We start from the raw sequence: 27,386 nt of genomic DNA on the forward strand, positions 1-27,386 counted from the left end.
CAAAGACTGTATTTGCAGTGTTCTGGAGAATAGTTGAAGTAGACATTTGTTTCACTTCAATTTGATGGCCCCTTTAACACATTCTGTTGACTGAGTAAATTGCACCTACATGTCTACTAACTCTCATTGGAGTGTGAGTTGAGTATTAGTAGACTAATTAGGGTTAGATGTATTTTACATGCAATGTTATATAGTCAGTCGAATGTCTGTTGGAGGATCATCACAATAAAGGATTTAGCATTAAGCTTTGTATTAGTAGAAAACCTGTAGTATTTTCAAATTACCATGCTTACCACCCTCATATCCCCCTCAGGGACGAGAGATTTATGTATTTTATGTCCTCCGATGATGCAAAAATCGTCTTTTTTGTCTCTGGTATTTTCCATCCATGTGTATTTATTATGGAATTGGTTAGCATTGCCTTTAGCATCGCATATAGGCCTAAATATATATCTCACTTATACAGTAATCAGAATCTGATTGCAATCTGAAGTTCTTTCAGACACGCGCTGGTGTCTGAAAGTGAGTTTTCTGAAAATTGTTTAAATCTCTTAAATTTTTATGTTAGCTGGTAGCCTGATATGATAACCCTGGAAATGAACAGGGGTTTGACCCTATCCTAACTCATGACTGGCCCTGGCACACTTGCTGTGGAAATGCGTTTTTTTGCGTTTTTTATTTCTCCAATTGTATATTGAATGCATTATTTGTTACACCTCCCTTCCCTTGAATAATTTTAATAACGTTTTATAGATTTGTCTCTAAAACTGCATGATTATATCTAAATCTGTAGTTTTTCTCGGTGAACTCATCAGAGAGCACAACATAAGACTAGGTTTTTCGTAAAACAAATGTACTTTATAAAAACATTTTATAATAAACCTTTTTGTAGTCTATTTAGACAGTAAGATATTGACATATTTTTGATGTTTCTCACAACAAAAAATAAGTGTCCAAACTATCACTGTAAAATGGTTCAGTTATCAGCCCATCATATAATTAAGCACTAAGCTAAACCACAGTGTATACTGCAACATCCCACCCATCTGAGAAACCCATACAAATCCACCAACATCCACACCTCATCCCTGAATCTGACAGTGAAGCCCCAACAAGCTGGATTACCATTCAACAGGCAGGAGTGAGTGGGCAAAAGTGCGAGATTCATTATCCAGGGTCTCATGTCAGAGGGATGTCACAAAAATGTTATGTGTAGGTGATTTTTTTTATTTATTTTTCTCTCACTACTCGCTAGTATTGTCTATCTATCGTATCTGTCTGGCTGTTCCTTGTCCATGACTGTTGATGATCTGCCGTATTGGCAGTGAGCTGGAGAACATAGTCCGCCATGTTTAATTCCTTGCAATAGCAGCACCTATTGATATAATGTCTGCTTCACATAAACATGAAAAGTGTTCTGTTATTGGATGTACCAATGACCATACAGTAAGACTTTCCATAGACTCCCGGCATCTGAGCCCCTGAGAACACAGTGGATGAATTTCATTTACGAAGCAAGCCTTATGTTTGTGCAAATTTTATGGACTGCTTTGCAAACGAGGGTCGGTTCAACGCTAGACTTGCTTTAAAGTTGTTTCTGAAGATGTCAACTGTTCATGCTCAAACTTCACATCCAGAATAAGTATCGCACTTCATATTTTGTGAAGCGGCTATTGTGGTTTGAGATTAATTATATAAATTATCATCAAGGAACATGTTAATTAACTCCACAACAACTACATAAATTCATCAACTAACCATTCAGAAACTTCCTGTTGCATTCTTAAAGTTGTAACTTCTTCCTGGGTCTCTCCATCTGTGTCAACTCTGGTTCAAACATGCTGGAACACCTCTATGGACAATTTCTGACATGTACTTTTGTACCTTGTGAATTCTTAAAGCGACTATTTGGATGCATTTTTAGAGAGTTTTATGTCAGGTACATCTTTTGGAAGAGATTATCCAACTGGGTTTCCTGTTAATCCAAGGAATCAAGATCATTGTGGCTTACGTTGTAATTTTACGATAAAGCAATGCCTAATTCAACACATTTATCAATGTTACTTAGATCTGAAAGGGGCGGTTCACCAATTTCTTTAAGTAATTATGTCATCATTTAATCAGCCTCATTTTGTTTCAGGACTGTGTTGGTAGAACACAAAGGCAGGGTTTTTAAGAACTGCTTTGTCTACACAATGAAAGTCAATTTATTTTTTGGATGAAATAATTCCCTTTGGTGTACTAATTAGACAATTCTATGTGAACAATCATGCACTCTTAGAAGAAATGGTTCTATTTAGAACCAGAAATGGTTCCATCCCCTGCTTCATATATGGAACTCCAAAATGGTTCTATATAGAACCATTTTTTTTTTTGGTAAAAGGTTCTATTGGCCTAGTATGGAACCCCAGGGTTCTATATAGAATCCAGAGGAAACCTTTTTTAAGAGTCTATAGAACCTTTTAGGGGTTCCAAATACATAGCACTGATAGAACCTTTTAAGGTTCTATATAGAACCTTTTCTTCTAAGAGTGTGTAAAGTGCAGTAGAAATGAAGTATAACTTAACATACTTCGGTGAAGTCTTGACTGTGACTGAGCATGCATCTTTATGTCTTGCATTTCATATTCATATGCGATTACAATGGGTGTGCACATGGCTTTCCTCTCGATTCTGCCCGTAATTCCTTCTAACCTCTGCCACTCTCACAAACACAGATTTCTGCTCTTTAAGCCACTGATTTGATTGGAAGGTTCTTCATTTCCTGGAATCTCTGATCTGATTAGTTTTAGTGTTCTAGTTGTGAGCTGTTCTGAAGCATCGTTATATTTTTATCTCATAAGTACAATTCCAGGCTGCAACCGATTCATTTTCTGCTAACTTGAAGACAATGCAAATCCAAGAATGCATGTAATGCACTAAAGGACACAAAACATATGTAATATATACTACATGTTGGTAATTATAAGGCTGCCAACGTTATTGCATTCATTTGGACCATTAAATAGTTTTATTGATTGACAGGTCTAGTAATTGTATAATTGAATGAACGTCAATACAACATTTGATATTTACCCTATGCTGTCGTGTTTTATTAGATCATGTGCACAAAATAAATGAATGCATCAATCAGTAAATCGCAAATATATATACAGTAACAGAGATTAGGATAAACTCTAGTTGCTGTAGTGATCGTATCCCCTCCTTAGCGACACAGAAGGCTTGTGCTCATGATAGACTGTGCTTGCACATGCTGCATTGTGTTAATGTTCACTGCTATTACAAATGATGGAAATGAACCTCCCTATTAACAACCTCTCTGGATCATACCTCTTGCTGACTCTAGTCACTCTAGAGCTCCTTTTATGACCCCTTGTATGCAATTAGTTTGATCTCATGTTCAGATGCACAGTCGTTTGCTTGCATACGTGAAGTCTGTTCATTTATTACTCTAATACACACCATCAGTGATATATGCGCTTCATTAATTTTCTGCAAGGCTATTCGTTCTCTCAGAAAAAAAAGGTGCCTAAAGGTGCACATTGATACCTTAAAGGTACATATTAGTACCTCAAGTGTACATATTAGCACCTAAAAAGAATAAAAGTGTACCTTTTGAAAAGCTATCACCCCAGGGACAGTTTTTGTACTTTTTTTTTTTTTTTTTTTTTAAGAGCGAGGAGTAGAAGATAGCAGGATTGGGCTAATTCCTTTCAGTTCATGAGCATGCATTTGTATTGATCAACACATTCTGATGTGGCTTGGGAAAGGGATAAAAAATACACACCGTCGCTCAGCCTCTCGGGAACCTAGTGTCGTACCCCATGCACACCGTTTGACCATTTTAAACTTAAAATGACAAGAAAAACGTATGAAAACTGACTAACTGCAATGCATTTCAATTGACGTAGAAGCAGAGAATGTCTGAGTGTATTGGGTTAGCTGTGCACTGTGATTGGCTAATCGCGTTTGAGGGCGTGGGTCTATTGGTCAATTGGGGATTGGGAATTGTATTATGTTAGAAACAATGATGAGCACATAGATTAAAAACAAAACAAAAAAACATTAGAACCAGAAATAAATGCTTTATAAATAAATAAATCCTTTATTCATTACTGCAGGAAACTGAGGTGTGTCCCATTGCAAGGATCAGGGGAAAAAAAAGTTACATTTGATGAAAGATCGTTGTTCTTTTCAGCTAAAATTCAGCATTCTTTCGACCCTCTCATAATATTACCATCTTTGACATTCATTTCACAGATCACTTCAGGTAATGGTTTTTGGCTGTCTGCTATCCTGACTCATCACATTTCATTCGGCCACTTAAATTCTGCTGCACTTTCCTTCCAGGTCTCCCAGCTCGACCAATCACGGGGTTCAAAGTAGTTGAAATGGTCTGATGGTTCTAATATTCAGCCCGTACGGCCTTTTGACATTATGGAGGCGAACAAAAATGGACAGAGGGAAAGAAGCCAAAATTCGGCCTAAGAATTCTGCAGTAATATTCAATTTTAGTGATGGAAGCATATCCAATTAACGTGCATCTTTTGTGGCCTTAAGCTTAAACTATGTGTTCATAAAGTGAAGTAGAAGCTGTTTCAATGACGGGGCTTTTAATGTGAATGGAGAGAGCAGAGTTATGGAGAGTGGTATTGTTGGCTCTGATGTGAAAAGTCTGCTCATGCATTAACGGCAGACTCGTGAGTCACAGCCCTATTGGCTGATTAACAAGCGCCGACGCTGAGAGCTCCACTGCCCTCTCAGAAGAGTGAAGCTCGCCTTATTCTGTCGGCGCTAGCGAGGAGTGCGACTGAAGAGCCATTACTGAACATTAGCTTTTCCTGAACACAATGACAGCTAAAATGGATGTGTGAGAATCCTCTGGAAGTTGAGGTCAAGTGTGATCTCACTGTTTCACTATACATGCCTATAATGTGGAGAGTTTCGAGCGGTCAAATTGATAGTCTTTTCTCATCCACCTCAACAGAGTCAATGGATTAAAGAAAACTTCCCCAGACAGTTTGAGAATATATTATGTAACGGTTTGGGCTGAAATCCTTTATTCTCGAAGCCTGGTAGATGGGGTTCATGTAACCCAAAGTATCCAGCCAGATACAAGACTCCAATTACACTATTATGTGAAGTCTAAATGAATTGAAGTTGCACAGTCACGGAATAAATAAACAGCAGGGAGATGCAACTGTAATTTTACCCAAAGTTCTTGTTTGGGTAGTCTATGGGTTTAATCGACTATTTATTTGAGTATTAGCTCTATTAGTAGACCTACAGTACATGCACTGTAATATAATGTCAAATATTTATTATTCGTATGTTGCTCTGATATTTGTTCCGGAATATAAGGTTATGCTTAAATGGTTGTAAAAGAAGAAACAGGCTCCCCCCATAGTAATGTTAATAATATGTCTAATATTTCCTAATATCTTATTAACTTTGGAGGCCCAAACCTGCTGAAAATAAAAATATATAAATAAATACATTTAATAAAAGGAAAATAAAGGTATGTATTGATACAACAAAGGCAATTATTTTCTTAAGTTTAAGTTTAGTCCTGAATTTTTTTTGTATTATGTGTATTATTCCCCCTTTATTTATTATTTTCTGTATTTACTTTTTTACATTTTACTATTGTTAAATGTATTTTTAATTTGTTAAATTTGTATTAGTTTATATATATATATATACAGTGCCCTCCACAATTATTGGCACCCCTGTTTAAGATGTGGTCGAGGACTTTTAAAAATTCTCCCTTTTTTTTAAACAACATAGAACCCAAATGCAAAAAAAGAGAAAAATCCAACCTTTTATTTAAGTACATTACTTTGGTGGTAAAAAAAAAATTTAAATTTAAAAAAATAAAAACTTCAAATCATGTGTCCCACAATTATTGGCACCCCTGATGTTAATACTTTGTACAACCCCCTTTTGCCAACAAGACAGCACTTAATCTCCTCCTATAACATTTCACAAGATTGGAGAACACAGAGAGAGGGATCTTTGACCATTCTTCTTTGCAAAATCTTTTTAGATCATCCAGAATCCTGGGCCCTCTCTTGTGCACTCTCCTCTTTAGCTCACCCCACAGGTTTTCGATTGGATTGAGGTCTGGGGACTGAGATGGCCATGGGAGGACCTTGAGTTTGTGACTGGTGAACCATTTTTGTGTAGATTTTGCCACACGTTTTGGATCATTATCCTGCTGAAAGACCCAATGACGACCCATCTTCAGCTTTCTGGCAGAGGCCATCAGGTTTTTATTTAAAATGTCCTGGTATTTCAAAGCGTTCATAATGCCATGCACCCTACAAGGTTCCCAGGGCCTTTGGAAGAGAAACAGGCCCACAGCATCACAGATCCTCCACCATACTTCACGGTGGGCATGAGGTACTTTTCGGCATACACATCTTTTGTTTTACACCAGATCCACTTAGAGTGTTTGTTGCCAAAAAGCTCAATCTTAGTCTCATCCGACCAAAGCACACGATCCCAGATGAAGTCCCAGTGCCGCTTGGCAAACTCCAGACGTTTACGTTTGTCAGTGTTAGTGAGAAAAGGCTTTTTCCTAGCATGCCTCCCAAACATCTTGTTGGCATGTAGAGAGCGTCTGATGGTTGTTTTGGAGATTTTGTGACCCCAAGATGCCACTATTTGATGCAATTCTGTGACAGTGAGCTTAGGACTTTTTTTGCATTTAGGTTCTATGTTGTTTAAAAAAAGGGAGAATTTTTAAAAGTCCTCGACCACATCTTAAACAGGGGTGCCAATAATTGTGGAGGGCACTGTATATATGTGTGTGTATGTGTGTGTGTGTGTGTGTGTATATATATATATATATATATATATATATATACATATATACATTTTTTTATTAGTTTTTTTTTTATTAACATTTTATTAACCTAACTTTTTTATTAGTTTTTTTTAATTGCCATTTTTTTTATTAGTTACTAGTAGTTATATATACTATATATAGTTTGGTATTTTTTATTCATTTATATATATATATAGTTTGGTATTTTTTATTTATTTATTTATATATATATATATATATATATATATATATTGGCATTTTTTATTCATTTATTTATATATATATATATATATATATATATATATATATATATTGGCATTTTTTATTCGTTTTTTTATATATACTTTATATAGTTTGCCATTTTTTTATTAGTCATTCATTCCTTCCTTCCTTCCTTCAGCACTGCTAAATGCACATTGAGATGATCTGTTATAAGCGGTCAATGATAGATGCACCCTGAGCAAGTTCTTGAATACTGATATAGATTTAGCAGATCTAATAGATAGAGGCTGCTCATTTTATAATCTCAGTCCCATGACAGTGAAAGCACGATCACCTTTACGAAGGCGGTTAGTCCATGGTACGACAAGAAGTATTAGATTTCCTGAACGCAATGCTCTATATGGGGATTTTAAGGTACACTGTCTGGGGCCAAATTATTTTTAGATTTGTATACAAACATTTAAATCTTATATTTGACTCAAGATGCACAGGGAGCCAGTGGAAGCTCAAATCAGAGTAATAGATTCATATTTCTTGACCCTCTTTAACAGCCACGTCGCAGCATTTTGCACTGATTGTAAATGGGCCAGGGATGCGGCAGAGATGCCACAATAGGGAGTTACAAAAATCAAGACGCAAAAGAACAAAGGCATGAATAACTCATATGGTAAGGTTTTGTTCTTACTAGGGTATGTAGATTATAAAAACAAGCATGTACCACCGAATTAGTTTGCTTCTCCATTTTTAGGTTATTATCGATTTGGATGCCTAAATTTCATTCCAACGTTTTACAGTAAGACGCCAAAGGGCTTGAAACTAAAAGAAACTTGATAGTGTGATTTGGCTGCCCAAACACAATAACTTGTGTTTTGTCCTCATTTAACACTGTCCCTAAATTAACAAAATTTTGCTATCCAGTTTTTAACATCATTTAGGCAAGCTAAAAGACAATCCAAAGATTTCGTCGGGTGTCAGTGGTAAATACAGTTGAGTATCTTCGGCGAAAGTGGAATGATACTCCATGCTTTCTAAAAATGCTACCCAATGGGAGCAAGAAATGACAATCTCTCGATGATTAAACCACCATTTTTTTCTGTTTATTTTAATTCAGGAACTACTAGGGTTATGGCTGAATGAGATCATCATAATCATGAGTTATTAATTAGCATATCCTCATGTTAAAGGGTTTCCAGAGGCCAATAGAGCCACACTCAATCCCGTTCATTTCTCCAGGGGAGTTTTTAGTTATACTGTCGAGCACAGCTCCACTGTAAACTATGAGCTTCTGAACACCACAAATTCTCGGTGAAAAACTACATTACCCATAATTCTGCAGAGAATCTCCACCAATCACCCTGTGTTCAGTTCTCATTCTAAGGAGTGATGCTTTTGACATTTCGTCTACATCCAGAATGTGTTGAAATATAACAGAATACATAAAATAAATATGTGGGTCATATATGACCCATTTGCAGCTTTGTGTGATCACCTTAGCACTCGACCTTGAAATCGAGATTCATGGCAAACCCAGTGGGCAAGCTTCGACTTGCTCTGTATCTATCACAATTCTGTTATATGTGCATCGCAGTGCAAGTAAGTGGAACGGACTGCAAAAAGAACAGCTTAGAGAATGACAAATAAAAGCTAATGAACATAGCAGATGGCATCAAGGTTCAATTCAACAGATGGCAGCGAAGGAACCGTTTACCTAGTGCACTGAAATATGGATCAGAAATATGAAATGTATGGATTTGATTACAGGCAGCAGGAGGGCGCGATATTTTCTGAGCTGTAATTATCGAGGAGAGGGCTGAAACGCAGCCAGCTGTTCTCATGGAAGGACCTGATGATTGGACCTCCCTCTGAGAACAAACGCACAGGAGAGGAGAAAGAGGAGCTGCCACCTGGGAATAAATTAATGTTCGGCCTATGGAATGACTTTTATTCACCCGTCCAAAAATCAGGGATAATGTGACAATTGGAGTAAACCCTCTGCTTCAAAAATATCCACCACTCGAATTCACATGAAGGAGTGAATTCTGCATTTCAGCACAAATCTTATTCGCAAACGACCCATAATAGAGTTTAAGAAGCCACAAAAAGCAATGAAATCACACGGCGACATGCATATTTAAAGAAATGAAGCAATTGACATGTTTTCTATTGCAAACTCCTTTCTATGCAAATTAGTCTTATATAGACTAAAGGCCATTGCACACTGAGTACGAAATTTTCGTATGCGTATTTTCGTGTTCGTCAGCCTAAAAATTCGTCACGCAGAGAAACCTTCCACACTGAGTCCGATGCGTATTTATTAAACCTTTGCGGGGAAAAACGCAAAAATACAAAATGGATTCGTCAAGCAGTGAGGATGATTTTGTTGTCCTCTCTCTTATTGAAAAGAGAAGAGAAAATATTACGTCCATGCAATCCTGAAATTGCGCCGAGAGGAAGCATCTCCTTATCAATGGGTTGCGAATTTATCCCGAGCGATTCAAAATTAACCTCAGAATGTCAGTGGGACAGTTTGATGCTTTGCTTGCGATTCTAGAGCCACATTTTAAAAACAAGACCACCAATTTCCGTGAACCAATCGATCCTGAACAGAGACTGGCAGTGTGTGTTTTTTTTTTTGTTTTGTTTTTTGTTTTTTTTGATGTTTTTTTGATGTGATGTTTTGCTGTTTTTGTGAGGTTGAAGCTACTTAAATTGCCCTGTAAAGGGACAAATAAAGATTTTACTACTACTACTACTAAAGGTATGGACACACAGACACACAAGCGCGCGCGGCTCGGTGAAAGCGCTGGGCTGACAGAACAGCTGTATAGCTGTTATATATTGTGCCCAAATAATACATTATCGAATTGGCTGCTCAATCACACCTTATTCGATCCGAAATTTCAATCTGATTGAAAGGGGAGGTTTATTCCTTTTATAATCCAATCGAGAGAAGAGAACATACTTGATCGAATTGAAAACTGAAAGCACTGTGCATATGTGCAAAGATGTGAGGAACGAGCTCCATAGACAGTAAACGAGCTCCCCCCGGCCCTGAATTGTCAAAAAAACTCTAAAAATGCTGGCTGTGGATGCGAAAAACGCCGAAAATCGAACCGGATCCGAATTTTTTTATGACGGACGAAAATTTCGGAGGCGGTGTGCAAGCGTGATTGACATAACGTAAGGTCTTTTTTTTTTTTTTTTTTTTTTTTTTTTTACGTGCGAAAATTTCGGATGCGAATTTCGGACTCGGTGTGCAATGGCCTTAAGTCCTATGGAAAATAAATGAATGGAATTTTTGTTGCACTCTTAAAGGGATACGTCACCTCTGAAAAGATGAATGTGTATTTAAAATGGGTCATTTATGTAGAAGAAATGTGAAATTATTTTGAATTTGGAGCTTTCTAGACTGAGAAAAGCCGGAAAATGTATTTTTGGCTGATGTGGATGAAAGACAACAACTTCCAGAATGCACTTGCTTCGCTTCCCTAGGAGGCCACGCCTACCGAGCACAGAAGTTAAACAACAAGTCTAGGCTACTAGTGAGTCTCCTTGATGAGTCTGCCCGAAAATGTCCAGAATTCAGCTTTTTTTCGGCGTTCTTCAGTCGCCATTCATTATGTTTACTGTGGCGAGCAGGATCCATGCTTAAAATGATAAGCATGGAAAACATGTACTTTTTCACAGTTAATTCATCAAATAATAATCAAATTCAAGGCACTTTCATGTTTTAGGTAGGCGCTGTTAAAATCCGTCTAGTCTAATCAACTTTGTTTGATTGAAACCAGTTTATCCAATCTGACTGCAACAATTTTTTGCTTTTGCAATATGCATTAGATGTTTCCTCAACAGTTTGGTATGCATGTCGTCTAAGGTTGAGACTACATGGCTTAAGACTGGGACACAAGGCAGTCAGTTGGTACCATGTACCCCGTGTATATTCCCACAGGAAATAAGCAAATGAAACGGAGGAGTTGTTAGCTCATACTGTAAAACAGCCTGCTGCAAGCTAAAAATAAATGGACAGACATCTGGCATTGCAAAATGTTATATACACTGTGATGTAGTTTGGCATTGCAGAGATGTAAATGTAAATAAAATGTAAATGGATTATTTTGGAACAAGTTTGTATTTAGTGAATCAACTGATTTGTAAAGGGTTTGTGAATTTTTATTTTTTGTCATTTGAGTCATCATTAGGGGTGTGAATCGATTCAGCTGATTACTCATTTTCAGTTTGGTTTAAAATAATTGTCTTGCTTCAGTTTGATTCAATAGCAATGATTCAGTTGAGTATTTTTAATAGAATTATTTAGATATTCTTAGGCATAAAAAGAAATCTACACTCTTAGTCACTCTTAGAAGAAAAGGTTTTATATAGAACCTTAAAAGGTTCTAAAGCGCTACATATTTGGAACCCCTAAAATGCAATGCATGTGAATGATCACAAAATTCAAGATATGGTGGTTAAAAAATGTAATTAATCAATATCACACGAAGAGTGCCATTTCAGTTTTTATCCTCAAAATCTGCATGATTAAAATGGGATATTAAGTTACTACAACAGTTTAATAAACAATAATTTAATAACAACAAAATGTTGCAGAATAATGTAATATATGTACAAATAATAGCCTTTAAAGAACCTTTGTGCCAAAAGTGTTCTTTCTTGTCATTATTGAACCTTTTTTAGCATAAAATGTGCTTTGGAGTTGAGTAAAGAACCCTATGCTACATATATAGAACCCCTTTTTCTTAAGAGTGTACATACTGTTTATTGGATCAAAGTAACTTTATTTTTCATTTGATTCGACAAATCAAATGATTCATCATTTTGAATATTGCGAGTTCAAAACATATGAATCATCAGGACTTTTAATAAGTGCATTGAGAAAAAGTGAAAGGTTACCTCTAGAAATGGTTTTGCATTATAAAGAAATGTCTTGGTTGGAATTATATTAGCCATACATGTGAACACTTTTACATCACTTTTTCCCAGACTATACCTGCTTGGCTCTTTGATTCGAATGGCTGGGTTCCGAGAGAGCGTGGCTTTGTTCTGGTCGGCTGTTTTCAGATCTGTGGGACCTGAAGCCCAGGTGAGAAGCAGTGTGAAACTGCCCATAAATCATTCTATGTGAGTGGAGGAAGTTTTTAATGAAAGCAAGAGGACATGGGGCTCTGGCACAGTGCTTGACTAGCCAACCATATCCCCAAATCGCCTTTCATCATGCCATGGATTTAGACCTCTCTAATGCAGTCTAACCTGAGATCAGACCACATCAACCAGGAGAGTGAGAAGACCATTGGAGAAGTACGTGTCATGCATACCTATCACACAGGGCACAGGAAGTCACAGGAAGAGGAAGAATTTGGAGAAGAGGTGGCACGCGTTACTTTCTATAAACAGGGTAACATTTTTTTTTTCTTTTTCAACGTTTAGTCAAAGGAGGGACTGAAACTTAAAGGCACACTCTGCAGGAATTCTGTTTTTGTCAAACAGCGACCCCTAGAGTCGCTGTGGAGTACTCGTATTTAACGTTACTGTCGTAAATACCACACACGCAGAGCGTCTCTGCCGTAGACTGGTCTCTGCTGCGGAAGCCCTGAACCGCAATGTAAAAAAAAATCTAGCGTTTCGAGATTAAAGTCGAAGCGTTTCGAGATTAAAGTCGAAACGTTTCGAGATTAAAGTCGAAACGTTTCGAGATTAAAGTCGAAACGTTTCGAGATTAAAGTCGAAACGTTTCGAGATTAAAGTCGAAACGTTTCGAGATTAAAGTCGAAACGTTTCGAGATTAAAGTCGAAACGTTTCGAGATTAAAGTCGAAACGTTTCGAGATTAAAGTCCAAACATGTCGAGATTAAAGTCGAAACATTTCGAGATTAAAGTCGAAACATTTTCGAGATTAAAGTCGAAACATTTTCGAGATTAAAGTCGAAACATTTTCGAGATTAAAGTCAAAATATTTCGAGATTAAAGTCGAAATATTTCGAGATTAAAGTCCAAACATTTTCGAGATGAAAGTCGAAACATTTTCGAGATGAAAGTCGAAACAATTTCGAGATTAAAGTCGAAACATTTTCGAGATTAAATTCCAAACATTTCGAGATTAAAGTCGAAACATTTTCGAGATTAAAGTCGAAATATTTCGAGATTAAAGTCGAAACATTTTCGAGATTAAAGTCCAAACATTTTCGAGATTAAAGTCCAAACATTTCGAGATTAAAGTCCCAACATTTCGAGATTACAGTCCAAACATTTCGAGATTGAAGTCCAAACATTTCGAGATTTAAGTTGGAACTTTTCGAGAATAAAGTCGAAAAATTTCAAGATTAAAGTCGGAATGTTTTGAGAATAATTTCTGGTAATGAAAGATCAAAAGGTTAAACAATGCAGATTTATTTTTTACACACATTTTTTAATCATATTTACCAGGGGTGCCATTAATGCTGACCACAACTGTATAAAAAAGGAAGCCAGATTTGGGTAAAAAAAAAAAAAAAGGTTTCAAATTTACATGAAATTAAGATGTGACTCAGTAGCCACTTACTAATTTGGGACTAAGTGTTGGTCATTGAAATGATATTTAAATTATGTAACTAAAGATTTTTTTTTTTTTTGGATAATTTTTACCTACCTACCTTTTTTACCTACTTAGCAAGAGCATGAAGATTGTTGAATGTCTAATTTTTGTTCAGCATGGTGCGGTAGGAGCTTAGACAACGTGTGGGTGGGTAAATAATGGCAAAATGACAGGTGGGTGGTCATGCTGAATGCAGATGAATCAGTATCAAAAATAGAGCCTGACATAAAGCAATGAAATAGATTCTTGAATAGATAGAAATGCACACAAAGATAGAAACCATGATTAGGAGCTCCCTTTGATTAAGAGCTATACCTGCAGTAAAGATGAATTTCAGCTGTCAGATGTTTAGTCCCTCTCTTCAAGGCCAGTCTGACAGATTCCAGAATTCATCCTATCAACATACTGCATCTAACTCGAGCCATGGTTTATGCAACAAAATAACATCTACAGTAGTTCTTTCTCTGTTTTTGAAGTGTTGGCATCTGCCATGGCTTGCTGATAACATTTCTGAAAGTGTATTTCTAACGCAGCACCGAAGGTGTGAAGGAACACAATCCTCAGGGAAACGTTTCGACAGTACGGAGCTGCATTGGTTTATATTGCACTGGAATATGTGTTGGATCCCCAGAGGGAACATGGAAACCTTTAACTTTTTATTGCTGTGCTCAGTCCTGGGAAGTAACTGATTACATGTAATCTGGATTACTTAATCAGATTACTGTTTCAAAAGTTAAGAACTTGTAAAAAGATTTTATGACATATTATTACATGAGCTCTTTGCCAGACTAACTTTCAGAGCAAATCTAAATTTGCAGGAAGTTGTATGGGTTTTCCCAGGCTATATATATTACTCTATATATATTTATTTATTTTATTTTTTTCCTCTGGTTCTGAATAGATGATCTGTTCTGTGGGGCATAGATGCAGTTTCTTCAGAAAAGTCTGATGTTTGCAGTTCAAGGAGAAAGTTAATCTTGCTCAGCAAGAAAGTTGCAGGTAAACACGTCTCAAAGGAAAGCGAGTTGAAGCTCATGGGGCCTGAGAGGCAATATGCTGTAAGAGACGATGAAGAGAAGACATTCAATCAGAGTTTTCTCCTCATGTGTGTGGTCACCACTTCTGGGCATCATGTAGTGCAACTTGAGTTGTAATTACGTTTCCATGTCAGAGATGAAACTAGCTGAGAGAAGCCTTCTATCTAGGCCAGGGTTTGGCAAATTTAGTTTAGAAAAGTGAGAGAAATTACATGTGCTTATATTGCTATATATTTTTTTATATATATATTGTGAAATATTATTACAATTTAAAATTAGCTAAAATATGTAAGGTGAATCGTAAACCAAACATTCAAAAGTGTGACAATAAAAGCCAAGTGAAAAGTGCTGTGTGGTTAAATTTCCCCATTTAATTGTTTGTTTTGTTTTTGTTTTCTTTTACCCGTAAAATTAAGCAAAAAGAAACAAAGGGGTTTTCATTTTACCAGTTTGCTGCAGCAATGAAACTCTCATTTGGACCTTGAACTGTTTGGTTCCCATTGAAGTCCATTATATGGAGAAAAATCCTGAAATGTTTTCATCAAAAAAATCCTTAATTTCTTTTCGACTGAAGAAAGAAAGACATGGACATCTTGGATGACATGGGGGTGAGTAAATTATCAGCAAAAGTTTTTTTTTTTTTTTTAAAGTGAACTTTAATGCATTTTGAAAGTATACTTGCAATGCATTCTAATGATCATTTCCAGTACACAGCTAAAATATACCTAAAATATATTTTTAATAAAGTGCAAATAAATAACCTAGACTTATACAAAATAAAATGAATTTTCACTTAAATTCATGAATTATAGGCTATTTGTCTAAAATATATTTTTGGGAAATACACTAAAGTACACTTATTTTAAAATGTGTTGAAAGTTATCTTGTGAAAATATAGGTAAAAGCATAATGCTAATATACTTTTGATATATTTAAAGACAGGACAATTTTTGTTAGTAAATTTGCAATACTATGGAAAAAAAGGAATATTTTTCAAATACAATAAAGTATACTTTTTTCACTAGGGTTCTCTTATTATCAACAACAAAAAAAGTATGTCAACTTTTTTTTATTGATTTAAAAGTGGCCTACACGATTTAACCTTTTTTGACCAATTTATTTTTTCACAAAGGAAATTTTTTACAGAATTTTCATCTTATATTTGCATAAAGATTAATGGTGCTGTACTTTTTCAGGTCACATTTGAAAAGACTTCAGCCAAGGATGCACATGTGTATCCTCACTGTAAGCTCCTCTAGAAGCATCCTATCTCTCCGACCTCCTCGTTCCACACAGTGCATTTAGAGAATTGATATGTCCGTCATGATGGCGGACGACTTCGATCGATTCTGGTTCACTGGTTGGAGGTAGGAGCGGCGACACGTGCGTACTGTACTGTTGAAGCCCTTTTTGTGCTGTGCACTACACAGTGTGTATATTATTCAAAGAAACCATGCTTATGCTGTCTCTATGTATGGAATGTGAGATGGATGAATCATGAATGCTTTTAACATGAATGCTTTTAGAAACTGTTATGTCAGAAGAATCAGTGGAAAAATTATCTCAGAAGAAGCCTTTACCCTTCTCTTTCCTTTTCATTTCATTCATTTCAATGCTTTCTCTTTGTTTTTCTTTTCTGTTTCCTATTTCCTGTCTCACCAGGAGAATTGTGTTTGAAGTCACACTCCCGTTTGGAGCAGATCAATTCACATCAAAAGAACAGCATAACAGAATAACTTTAATATTTGTATCACATTAACATCATTGTCTTTTAAGACATTTTAGGAAATGGAAATAAAATCTAAGTAGCATAGAATGAGGAAAGACTAAAAAATATGTTTTAGGCACAGAAATATGTAATTGTAAATGTAAGTAGTAAAATCTGTTTTTATTTACAGATGCTGTTTGTAATGCGATGTCATACTGGACTTAAAATACACTGTCAGCTTGCCAGAAAACAAGGTGAAAAAAAAAACGTTTTTTTTTTTTCTGCTGCAATACAATATAATTCAGCACTAACAACACATCTCTGTGAGTGAAATTGAGCTCTTTCACCTTGAGAATGTCTATTTCCCATTTATTGAAAGTAATTAAACTTTGGAAAATATTGCAGTGCCGAGGAAATTGATTTTGCAAGTGGCAAAATGTGACCTAATATACGAGGTATAGAGCAGAACTGGGTTGAATGAAATTATTTCTGGCTCTGATGAGAGATTGATTTTGTAGTACATTTGCAGTAGTTTGATCATCCCTGTTGTAAAAATGATGATGGAGTGCAAATACACACAATGTGGAACCACCGATCACATCTCCCGTCGACGCCAATAAATATCGCTCTTCCAAAAATATTTTTGCTCCATTGGCACTGAGGGGCCAAAAAGTGCTGAGAAAATATCCCTCACACCATGACAACACCAGCAGCCTGAACCATTGATACAAGGCTGGATAGAATGGATCCATGCTTTTATGTTGTTACTAAATTCGGACCCTACAGTACCATCTGAATAGACTGGGAAAACCCAGACAACTTCCGGCAAATTTAGATTCGCACTGAAAGTTAGTCTGGCAAAGAGCTCATTTAAGCCCATTTCCAATCCGTCGAAATCGCGGCACCAATCAGAAACGTTGGGGCGGGCTTTACACGATGACGACAGCGCTAGGATTTTGAGGCACATTTTGTAGCCTACATTACAACACTGTACAAAATATTTACAAGATTTGTTATCACAACATATTTTCTTTTGTCAAATCAACTTCATAATAATTTATTTAGTTGAGTTAATGGTTAAATTAATCTACTTCATTGTATTAACTCACTTTTTCCAGTTCAATCAACTTAAAATTTTAAGGCAATCCAGGTTACTTACTTTTTTAAGTTAAACCAACAATATTTTATTACAGTGTAGTAATCACAACATTTTTTTCTATTGTCAAGTCAACTTAAATAATTTATTTAGTTCAGATAACATATCATTTTGAGTTTCTGATGGTTAAATTAATCTCCTTCATTGTATTAACTCACTTTTTCCAGTTCAATCAACTTAAAATTTTAAGGCAACCAGGTTCCTTACTTTTTTTAAGTTAAACCATCAATATTTTTTTACAGTGAAAGATGGATGTCGCCATCAAACATCACTCGTTCGAATCAGCTATCGAGGCTGTATTAAGCTATTTGAACGTTTCCTTTTTGTTAAAAAGCGAGCAAATGACAACACTCGGAGATGTTTCTCCGCCGGCCGCCGCTCTGCATACATCATCATCTTCATCGCTTTGGGGTGCATTTCCCGAAAGCATCGTTCGCCAAATATGGTCGCAAGTTCCGTCGTTACCAATGGAAATTGCGACCAACTTGCGAGTATAGTTGGCTAACGATGCTTTCGGGACACGCACCCCTGATTGGTTTTAGGTCTACCCACGATGTCCGTTAGTGACGCCCCTCTGGAAATAATTTGTCTATGACGCTTTGCCAGACCATAACTCGGTTACATCTGAGAATAGTCTGGATCCAGGCTACCATCTGAATGTCCCGGCAGATATCGAGAGCCATTAGACCAGGCAACTTTTATTCTAGTCTTCTATTGTCCAATTTTGGTGAGCCCGTGTGAATTATAGCCTCAGTTTCCTGTTCTCAGTTGACAAAAGTGCGCCGTCTGCTGCAGCTTCAAGATTGGACGTGTTGTGCATGTAGAGATTCTCTTCTACATTCAAAGATTCTCTTCTGCAGAACATGGTTGTAACAAGTGGTTATACGAGTTACTGTTGCGTTTCTATCAGCTTGAACCAGTCGGCCCATTCTACTCTGACCTCTGGCATCAACAAGGCATTTTCACCCACAGAAAAGTCCCTAATTTCCTAACTATTCTCTGTAAACCCTTTATGGTTGTGCTTGAAAATCGCAGTAGATCAACAGTTTCAGAAATCCTCAGACCAGCTCATCTGTAACCAACTGCATGCCACATTCAAAGTCACTTAAATCGCTCTTCTTCACCATTATGATGATCAGTTTGAACTTCAGCAGATCGTTTTGAACATACCTACAGCCCTATATGCATTGATTTGCAGCAATGTGATTGGCTGATTAGATTAAAAAGTAGGTCAGGTGGACCTAATAAAGTGGTCACTGAGTGTATATTCTATATTAAGATAGGCCAATACTGTATTAAACATGATATCTTAATGGGTAGCATAAGCTCCACTTCATCTGACACTAAATGTAATGTTGTTAGTAGCTCTGGCGCCGGGATGTTTCCAACCGCGGTCCGTCTTGATGCAGTGATTGACAGGACGGGGCTGGGACGTGATCGGCTCGGTATGCTTTTTCAGATTCACATTGAATGTCGCTGTATTGATTATGTAATATTTATTGAAAATGAAATCGCAAGTGTCTTAAAGTGATACTCCACTTTTTTTGGAAATACACTCATTTTACAACGCCCCCGGAGTTAAACAGTTGAGTTTCACCGTTTTCAAATCCATTCAGCCAATTTTCTGATATTTAGAAGAATATCAGTAACCAGACAGTTTCTGGTCTCATTCTCATTCTCATCTTCTAAATATCAGAAAATCAGCTGAATACATTCGAAAACGTAAAATTCAACTGTTTAACTCTGGGGGAGTGGTCAAATGAGCCCATTTCCAAAAAAAGTGGAGTATCCCTGAGTGTAAATGCAATGAAGAAAAATAACATTTAAATTATAATTTTACAACGTTTGCTTGAACACGTTAAACATATCTAATCATTTCTGTAATAGGCTACATTTTAATTTTAAAGCAAATTATAAAACATTTAAATATATGTTTCAATTATAAGTTAAACTTAGTGTAGGAAATGGCAAATGTAAATTATATTATTGCATTTGAATTATCATTTTGCTCCAAATGAACATTTCATGGAAAATGATCATTTAAATACAAAAATACATTGCCATTTTAGTTTTACATATTACATTTCAAATTGAATATTGCTAACCATATACTTCCATATCCTTACTTACTTAAACAAACAACACGATCACACTAAATGCGTCTTTATAGCACACATGCATTGTCGTGTAATTTATACGCTAAAGTGAGTTTTTTACGTGCATATGATCCGCATTGGTTGGTTAGGGTAGGTTTAGGTGTGGGGTGGGGTGTGTGTGTGTGTGTGTGTGTATTATACATTTGGGTAGAATTAGTGGTGTGGAGTGCGTGGGTATAAATTAACTGCGTATCAAATGTATACGAAAAACTGCATCTCATATGCATGTAAAAACTCATTTCCGCGTATTACACACCAAAGACGAATTTACTTGAGAAAAGGCGGAAACAATACCAAAATTCTGGTCAAGAATTTTTTATTTGATTTTTTGCAGGCAAGTTATGTAGCAGAGGATCATGCATTATGCAACACGGACCTAAAAAAAATGAAAAGGTGGTGGAGGCCAAATGGCCTTGCCCCTAAAATTACATAATTCCCACCCTGTATGTTAGTGAGGAGTGATTGACAACAAGTGCGCATGTGACCTGACAAGCCCCTCCCTCCAGCTTTGATTAGGAGAGTGTGACAGGAATAATTGTGATCAGGAGTGAATGTTCGGCTGGCTCTTCCCACGCTATATCATAAAGTTAATCAAATTTGAGCCGTAAATGGGCCGGATCAAACCTGCAGATAAAAATAAATGTGCAGAGCAGTGGGAGATTCCTCTCAGCTTTAACTATGCATACAGAACAAGAGAGGGCTGCTTAATCTTTCATGAAGTACAGTCTCAGACCTCACCTTTGACCTCAGCTTTACACACTTTCAAGGGCACGACTGAGGTGATGGGAAACGAGAGACATCCATCCAGACAGCGAGGGCTTTGTTCAGGGGTTACAGAGCGGCACAGGCCGGAGTTTCATATCAAAGTGCGTAAAGAGGAAGAGCAGCTAGAAAGACTTTCTAAAACCTGAAAATGGTTCCTGCACAGGCTGTGTATGAAGGGACAGCACCAATGCGTGTATGATGAATCCAGTGTTCAAGAACCTCCATGGACATTCAGATTAGTGGTCAATTAGGAGTTAAAAAAAAAATATGTCGGCTTGACAATGCCAACACACAGATCTACTAGGCCTATTTAAACGTATTATCATTACATAAAAGTGTGTGTGGGGAGAGTGTGTCAAAAACTTTGTACAATAAGACTTTACTACTAATTCGAGTTTTAATATCACTAACAAAGCTACGGGACTATCGTAGGTAAAACATGCTATCAATATGCTAATCATGCTAGCAACATGCTAAACGTGTTAGCAATGTGTATATTCATGTTAGTAGTAACATGTTAATCATAGAAATATGCTAGAAATGTGTTAATTTAATCTAAATGATGTTTACGAAATGCTGCTAACAACATGTTAAATCATGATTGCACCATGATAATGCATGATAGCAGTGTGTTAAAACATGCCAGCAAAATACTAATTAATTTTAGCAATATGTTATAACATGTTAGCTACATGTTAATGTATGTTAGAAAATTCATGATAACAATGTGCTGAACATGTTAACCCAGATAGCAAACTGACATTGAATCAACGTGGAAATATGACATAGAAACAACGTTGATCTGACATTGTTTTGCTCATCGAATTAACGTTGAACCAACGTCAGACGCGTCATTCTTTCAAAACTAACGGAAAATCAACTTGAAATCAACGCATTGTTTCAACGTTATGAAAGCAAACCAATTTTCGATTTTCATTTAGCTTTGAAGAATGCCGCGTTGATTCAATGTCAGTTTGCTGTCTGGGAATCCATTCATGCTATAGCTTCTTTCTTTCTTTCTTTCTTTCTTTCTTTCTTTCTTTCTTTCTTTCTTTCTTTCTTTCTTTCTTTCTTTCTTTCTTTCTTTCTTTCTTTCTTTCTTTCTTTTTTTCTTTCTTTCTTTCTTTCTTTCTTTCTTTCTTTCTTTCTTTCTTTCTTTCTTTCTTTCTTTCTTTCTTTCTTTCCACTTCACTAAATTTAAAGCTTATAAAACGTACAAATTTTAATATGGCTTTGTCAAGCCAACATCAGAGTTTGTCCTAATTAACTTTTCTTTCTAGTTCCATTTTGGATTACTGAGATGATCCTGGATTCTTCATTTCTTCAAAGCTCCTTATGGGCTTATCGTAGCATGATGTCCATAAACTCAAACCTGCTTTATATTACTACATGTGATATTTTTAATAAGCATGTGAACTCACTTTTTTTAATCCTGATATTCAAATTGAATTTGCATGAGTTTAAAGAACCAAATTAGTCATAGAGAAATTTGTACGACTATATAAGATCAAGCACAAGTCATATAATATCAAATGCATTAAGGAGATGATTGTGATAACCCACAATCCTGTGTTTGCAGTTTGACGATTAGTGGGAAAAAAAGGAAATGGAATTTTTTCCTATTTTTTCTGGCTTATACATTATGATGTCTTGCAAGTCTGTCTATAAAACAGACTGTGAATGACGTGCCTTCATAGAAAAACACAAACTGAAGTCATTGACTGACTGGGAAGTGAGGCAGCTGGCTTCAGTTTCACGGCCAGTGTCTGAATGTGTTCTCAATGATTTCATCTAAAGCATACTGAATGCCTCACTGCTCCAATACTTACACCAAGAAAGTGAACTGTTAAGCTATCCTGTCAAAACTGTGGAAATCTTTGCAAAAAAGACAGCTTAGAAAGTTTGTATAGCATTGTTATTTGTATGGGCTATATGCACGCATAAGTTCCGCATTTGACGTAAGGATGCTCGTCCATTTCCGGTTGTGTAGATTTAAGCGGAGGAGAACCGAGGAAAACGGGATTATGGCAGAGTCTTCAAAATTTACTGTCCTCCCGTCTTTGAAACGAAACGTACACACGTTTAGATGTAATTTTATATATAGTTATATTTATTTAATATAATTTCAAAAAGAAGCATAAACACAACGAGGGGTGTCTGTTTTATCTGTTTTTGTGACTAACGTTTCATTAGTATAACCATGGAGTATAAAATTCAATATAAATTCTCGGTATTGCATTGGACTCTATGATCGGCGGAAGTTATCGAGCATCCTTAATCCTTCACCGGAAATACCGCCGTGCATAGAGCCCATTGGATTTATATGAGGTAAGAAATTCTCTTTCAGAATTTTTTAAGATATTTTTTTCTTTTCAGATATTTTTTTCCTCAAATGTTGCCAAATATGCCAAAACTACACTTGCTTCAACCCAAATTTGGGTCAAATATGGACAAACCCAAATGTTGGGTTAAAAATGTAATTAAAAAAAATAGCAGTTGAAAGTGAAAGTTGAAGTTGGGTTAAAATTTGAAATGACATTTTTAACCCAACATTTGGGTTTGTCCATGTTTGACCCAAATTTGGGTTGAAACAACCCAGAATTTTTTAGAGTGTATTCACACAGATAAGCAGGTTTAAATTTTATGCAGCACCACAAAATATAAGAAATTCTCTTTCAGAATTTTTTAGATATTTTTTTTTTCTTTTCAGATATTTTTTTCCACAAATGTTGCCAAATATGCAAAAACTACACTCTAAAAAAATGCTGGGTTGCTTCAACCCAACATTTGGGTCATATATGGACAAACCCAAATGTTGGGTTAAAAATGTAATTAAAAAAATTGCAGTTGAAAGTGAAAGTTGAAGTTGGGTTAAAATTTCAAATGACATTTTTAACCCAACATTTGGGTTGGTCCATGTTTGACCCAAATTTGGGTTGAAACTACCCAGCATTTTTTAGAGTGTATTCACACAGATAAACTGATTGTTTATTGTGTCTTTAAAGCTTTAAAATGTTATATCCAGAAAGAATAGTTATATTCAGGCCTGACACTGTTCTCAGATGCAAACTCAGCGTCCTCATAACTTATGCACTGTACTGTCGCCTATAGCTGAGGCATCTTAGAACTGAACAAATAGTGTCATTGTTTGAGTTTAATTTAGTAACGGGACAAAGAAGATTGCAGAAAGCAGGAGATTGCCGCAGTCACGATTCGGTCGACACATTTCCTTTTTTAATTATGCACCTCCAGTCTCAACACACACACACACACACACACACACACACATACTTAAAGCATGAAAACGGATATTAAATGACATTTGAGTGCTTTTCATGTCAAAAATGGTAATCTAATATTAAGGGGAATATTTCACATGGGCTATTGTGTACAAAGCAGAATTGCCTCATTTAACTATTTTTTTTTTAATTCAAAGTGGAAATTATCAAAGAAAAGAATCAGTTAGTTCAATTAATAATAAAATGTTGGTAATAAATAATAAAACATTTATAATTAATTCCCTCAACTAAAAGGAAAACCACAAACAGAGCTGCTTAACTTAGGTTGTTTTCATCGAACTCTAATTAGAAATGCTTATTGATGTTGAGTTGTAAGAGAAACTAGATGTGTGTGTGTGTGTGTGTGTGTGTGGCATGCATTGCAGAGATATGGATGATGGAGAAAAGAAAATGTCTTAGAACAAAATACTATTGATTTGTTTTCTTCGGTACAGGATGTTTCTCAAAGAAAAGATATTTACTGTACATTGCCAAGCATTGATGATAATTAAGCTTCATGTAGTGAACAAAGGTACCTGATTGAAAATTTAGAAAACAAATCCAGGAGGAAACACCAAAGGATTACAGTCAGTATGAATCACTTTTTATCTGTTGAAAGCATGAAACGTTTGCTTTCTTACTGCAGGTTCCTGCTAAATATTATATTGCATTTAGTAAGTCCATTCAATGAAGTATATCACACACACACAATATTATATTATTTTAAAAAAAAAATTCCTTTGAAATAGCATGTTGACTTATTTCTTAAATTAGTTTGAACAAATTTCTTGCTTTGACAAACTTGTTGTAGATTATGTATTTATTTACTGCACTTATTTATAGTATTGTCATGAGTTATTCATTTTAAGTGTGAACTCAAATCCTTTCAAGATCTGCCCAACACATTCTTCTGTTGTGTTGATTGTAGTTATAGAGGAAAAGCAAAGATATTTATTGCCTTGTTGTTTTTCTTTTTTTTCCTGCAGTCTTGATAGAGTTGAAATCCCCTGAGAGACATAAAACACACTGGAACTACCAACTGCCATGGAATCATGTTGATTAACAGCTTTGACAGCTCACCAATCTGACTGCGTGCTGGATATCAGGACTCTCTGGACTGCTGCCGGTGTATGAATCACAGTTTCACGGTCAGAAACGACTCGGGCCAGATAAACTCACCTAACGGATTACTGGACCGGACCTGCCTGCAGAGACGCTGCGGGCGAATTACAGCCTTCCAGTGTAAACTGCATCATCTGCAGAGAAGGTGAAAACACAAATTGCTTAGGTATCAACCAAAATGTTAAATCTATTAAATAACCTTCCTCGATTTTATGAAATGCTGAGCCTCACACAAATATGCTTTCAGTGGCATTGCCTGTGAGAGAGTGATTAAGGTCACAGCACATTTAAAAAATACATATATAATAAAACCACTGGATGTTTCTGGAGTCTTGAATCTTTCAAGAAAAACAAGGCCAGAGACATATAGAGTATAATATATAATGTGGTTATGGGATTTGAGAAAAATAGTTGTTTTGTCTTGCAATTATATTTCACATCAATAAAAGTTTGCAACTGAAAACAAGAGAATGCAGCATATACACTAAAAAATGCTGGGTTGTTTCAACCCAAATTTGGGTAAAATATGGATGAACCCAAATATTGGGTTAAAAATTGCAATTTTGTACAGTTGAAAGTGAAAGGTGAAGGTAATTTGAAATGACATTTTTCAACCCAACGTTTGGGTTTGTCCATATTTTACCCAAAATTGAGTTGAAACAACCCAGCATTGTTTAGAGTTTACACTCTCAAATTTTGGTAAAATATGGACAAACCCAAATGTTGGGTTAGAAATTGCAATTAAAAAATGTACAGTTGAAAGTGAAAAGTGAAGTTAATTTGAAATTACATTATTAACCCAACGTTTGGGTTTGTCTGTTTTACCCAAAATTGAGTTAAAACAACCCAGCATTGTTTAGAGTTTAAACTCTCAAATTTGGGTCAAATATGGACAAACCCAAATGTTGGATTAAAAATTGCAATTAAAAATGTACAGTTGAAAGTGAAAGTTGTGTTAATTTGAAAGTAAATTTTTAACCCAACATTTGGGTTTGTCCATATTTTACCTAAAATTGGGTTAAAATAACCCAGCATTGTTTAGAGTTTACACTCTCAAATTTGAGTAAAATATGGACAAACCCAAATGTTGGGTTAAAAATTGCAATTAAAAAATGTACAGTTGAAAGTGAAAGTTGAATTTAATTTGAAATTACATTTTTAACCCAACATTTGGGTTTGTCCATAATTTACCCGAATTTGAGTTAAAACAACCCAGCATTGTTTAGAGTTTACACTCTCAAATCTGAGTAAAATATGGACAAACCCAAATGTTCGGTTAAAAATGTAGTTTAAAATGTTAACCCAATTACTGGGTCTGTCGATATTTTACCCAAATTTGGTTAACCCAACGTTTGGGTTTGTCCATATTTTACCCAAAATTGAGTTAAAACAACCCAGCATTTTTTAGAGTGTAGAAAAAGCATATTTCAATACGTGGTAAGCATCATTTGCATTCAAAAAGAGATCATTATGAAACTTCAGATTAAAGTTGGAGATCCCAAAAATTCACGTTTATGTCCTTGCGAACTCATTGGCTATTGCTTTTAATCCCGGGTCTCATAACCAAAGGTCATGTGCTGGACTGGTGAATATTATGAATTAAATTTCTCTGTTTATCACACACAAAAAACTATTGTATCAAGACCATGGTCACAAAACATCTAACTCAAAATATTCACAACTGGAAAAATTATTCAAAAGAATGAAACAAGCAGCAAAAGTATCAAAGCATGCGCTAACGCCATCCAGGGTAGAGCAGACAAAATAATGCCAGCGTTTCTTTTCCTTCAGTATTCACAATGACAGGAGGACGGCAATTATGCACTAGACAGAGAATGATTTAAGCAGTGGGGTGGATGTATTTAAACTCGACTGCTTGCTAAATGATCCATTTGAAGTTTGCAGTTCAGTCTATGGGTCTTAAAAGGAGTTTGACTTCCCAGAATCCCACCTGCTGGGCTGTAGTTCCTCTGTAGATCTGCTGCAAGTCTAGAGAAGGACACATCCTTGTCCTCAAAGCCTCTTGAAGTCTGCGTCAGTTTATGGCTCAGCGTGGACTTCAAATATGTGCTTGTTCTTTCTCCAGCACCTCTGGAGAAACTAGAGCAGTGTTCTCCAACACCTGGTGGGAGAAAGACACGTCTCCACTCTCAAACCCCCATCTCTAATCACAAAACTCTCTCAACAGGATTCAGCAAATGCGATAAAGACGAGAATCGAGAGGAAAATTGAGCCGTACCGTGAGTCTCCAGACAATTACTGGTGGAGGTGTATCGGGTCTGCAGTTGGACTTTGGATGAAAAGCTGGTGAGTCTGGGAGCACGGGCTGTATTGATTTTGGTTCAGGACCAGGTAATGTTTGTAATACAAAACAGGTTGCGCTGCTTTGTTATTCCCATAGAGGATGAAGGTTACCTTGGATACTTGTCACCTAGTTGATACACTTCATCCAAAGCAACCTACTGTAATAATCAGCCAGGATATCTCTATGGAGCAAGATATGATTATGTGTTGTGCTGAAGGGCAA

This window comes from Pimephales promelas, chromosome 13 (genome assembly GCF_988280905.1).
Source record: "Pimephales promelas chromosome 13, fPimPro1.hap1.1, whole genome shotgun sequence".
NCBI lineage: Eukaryota > Metazoa > Chordata > Actinopteri > Cypriniformes > Leuciscidae > Pimephales > Pimephales promelas.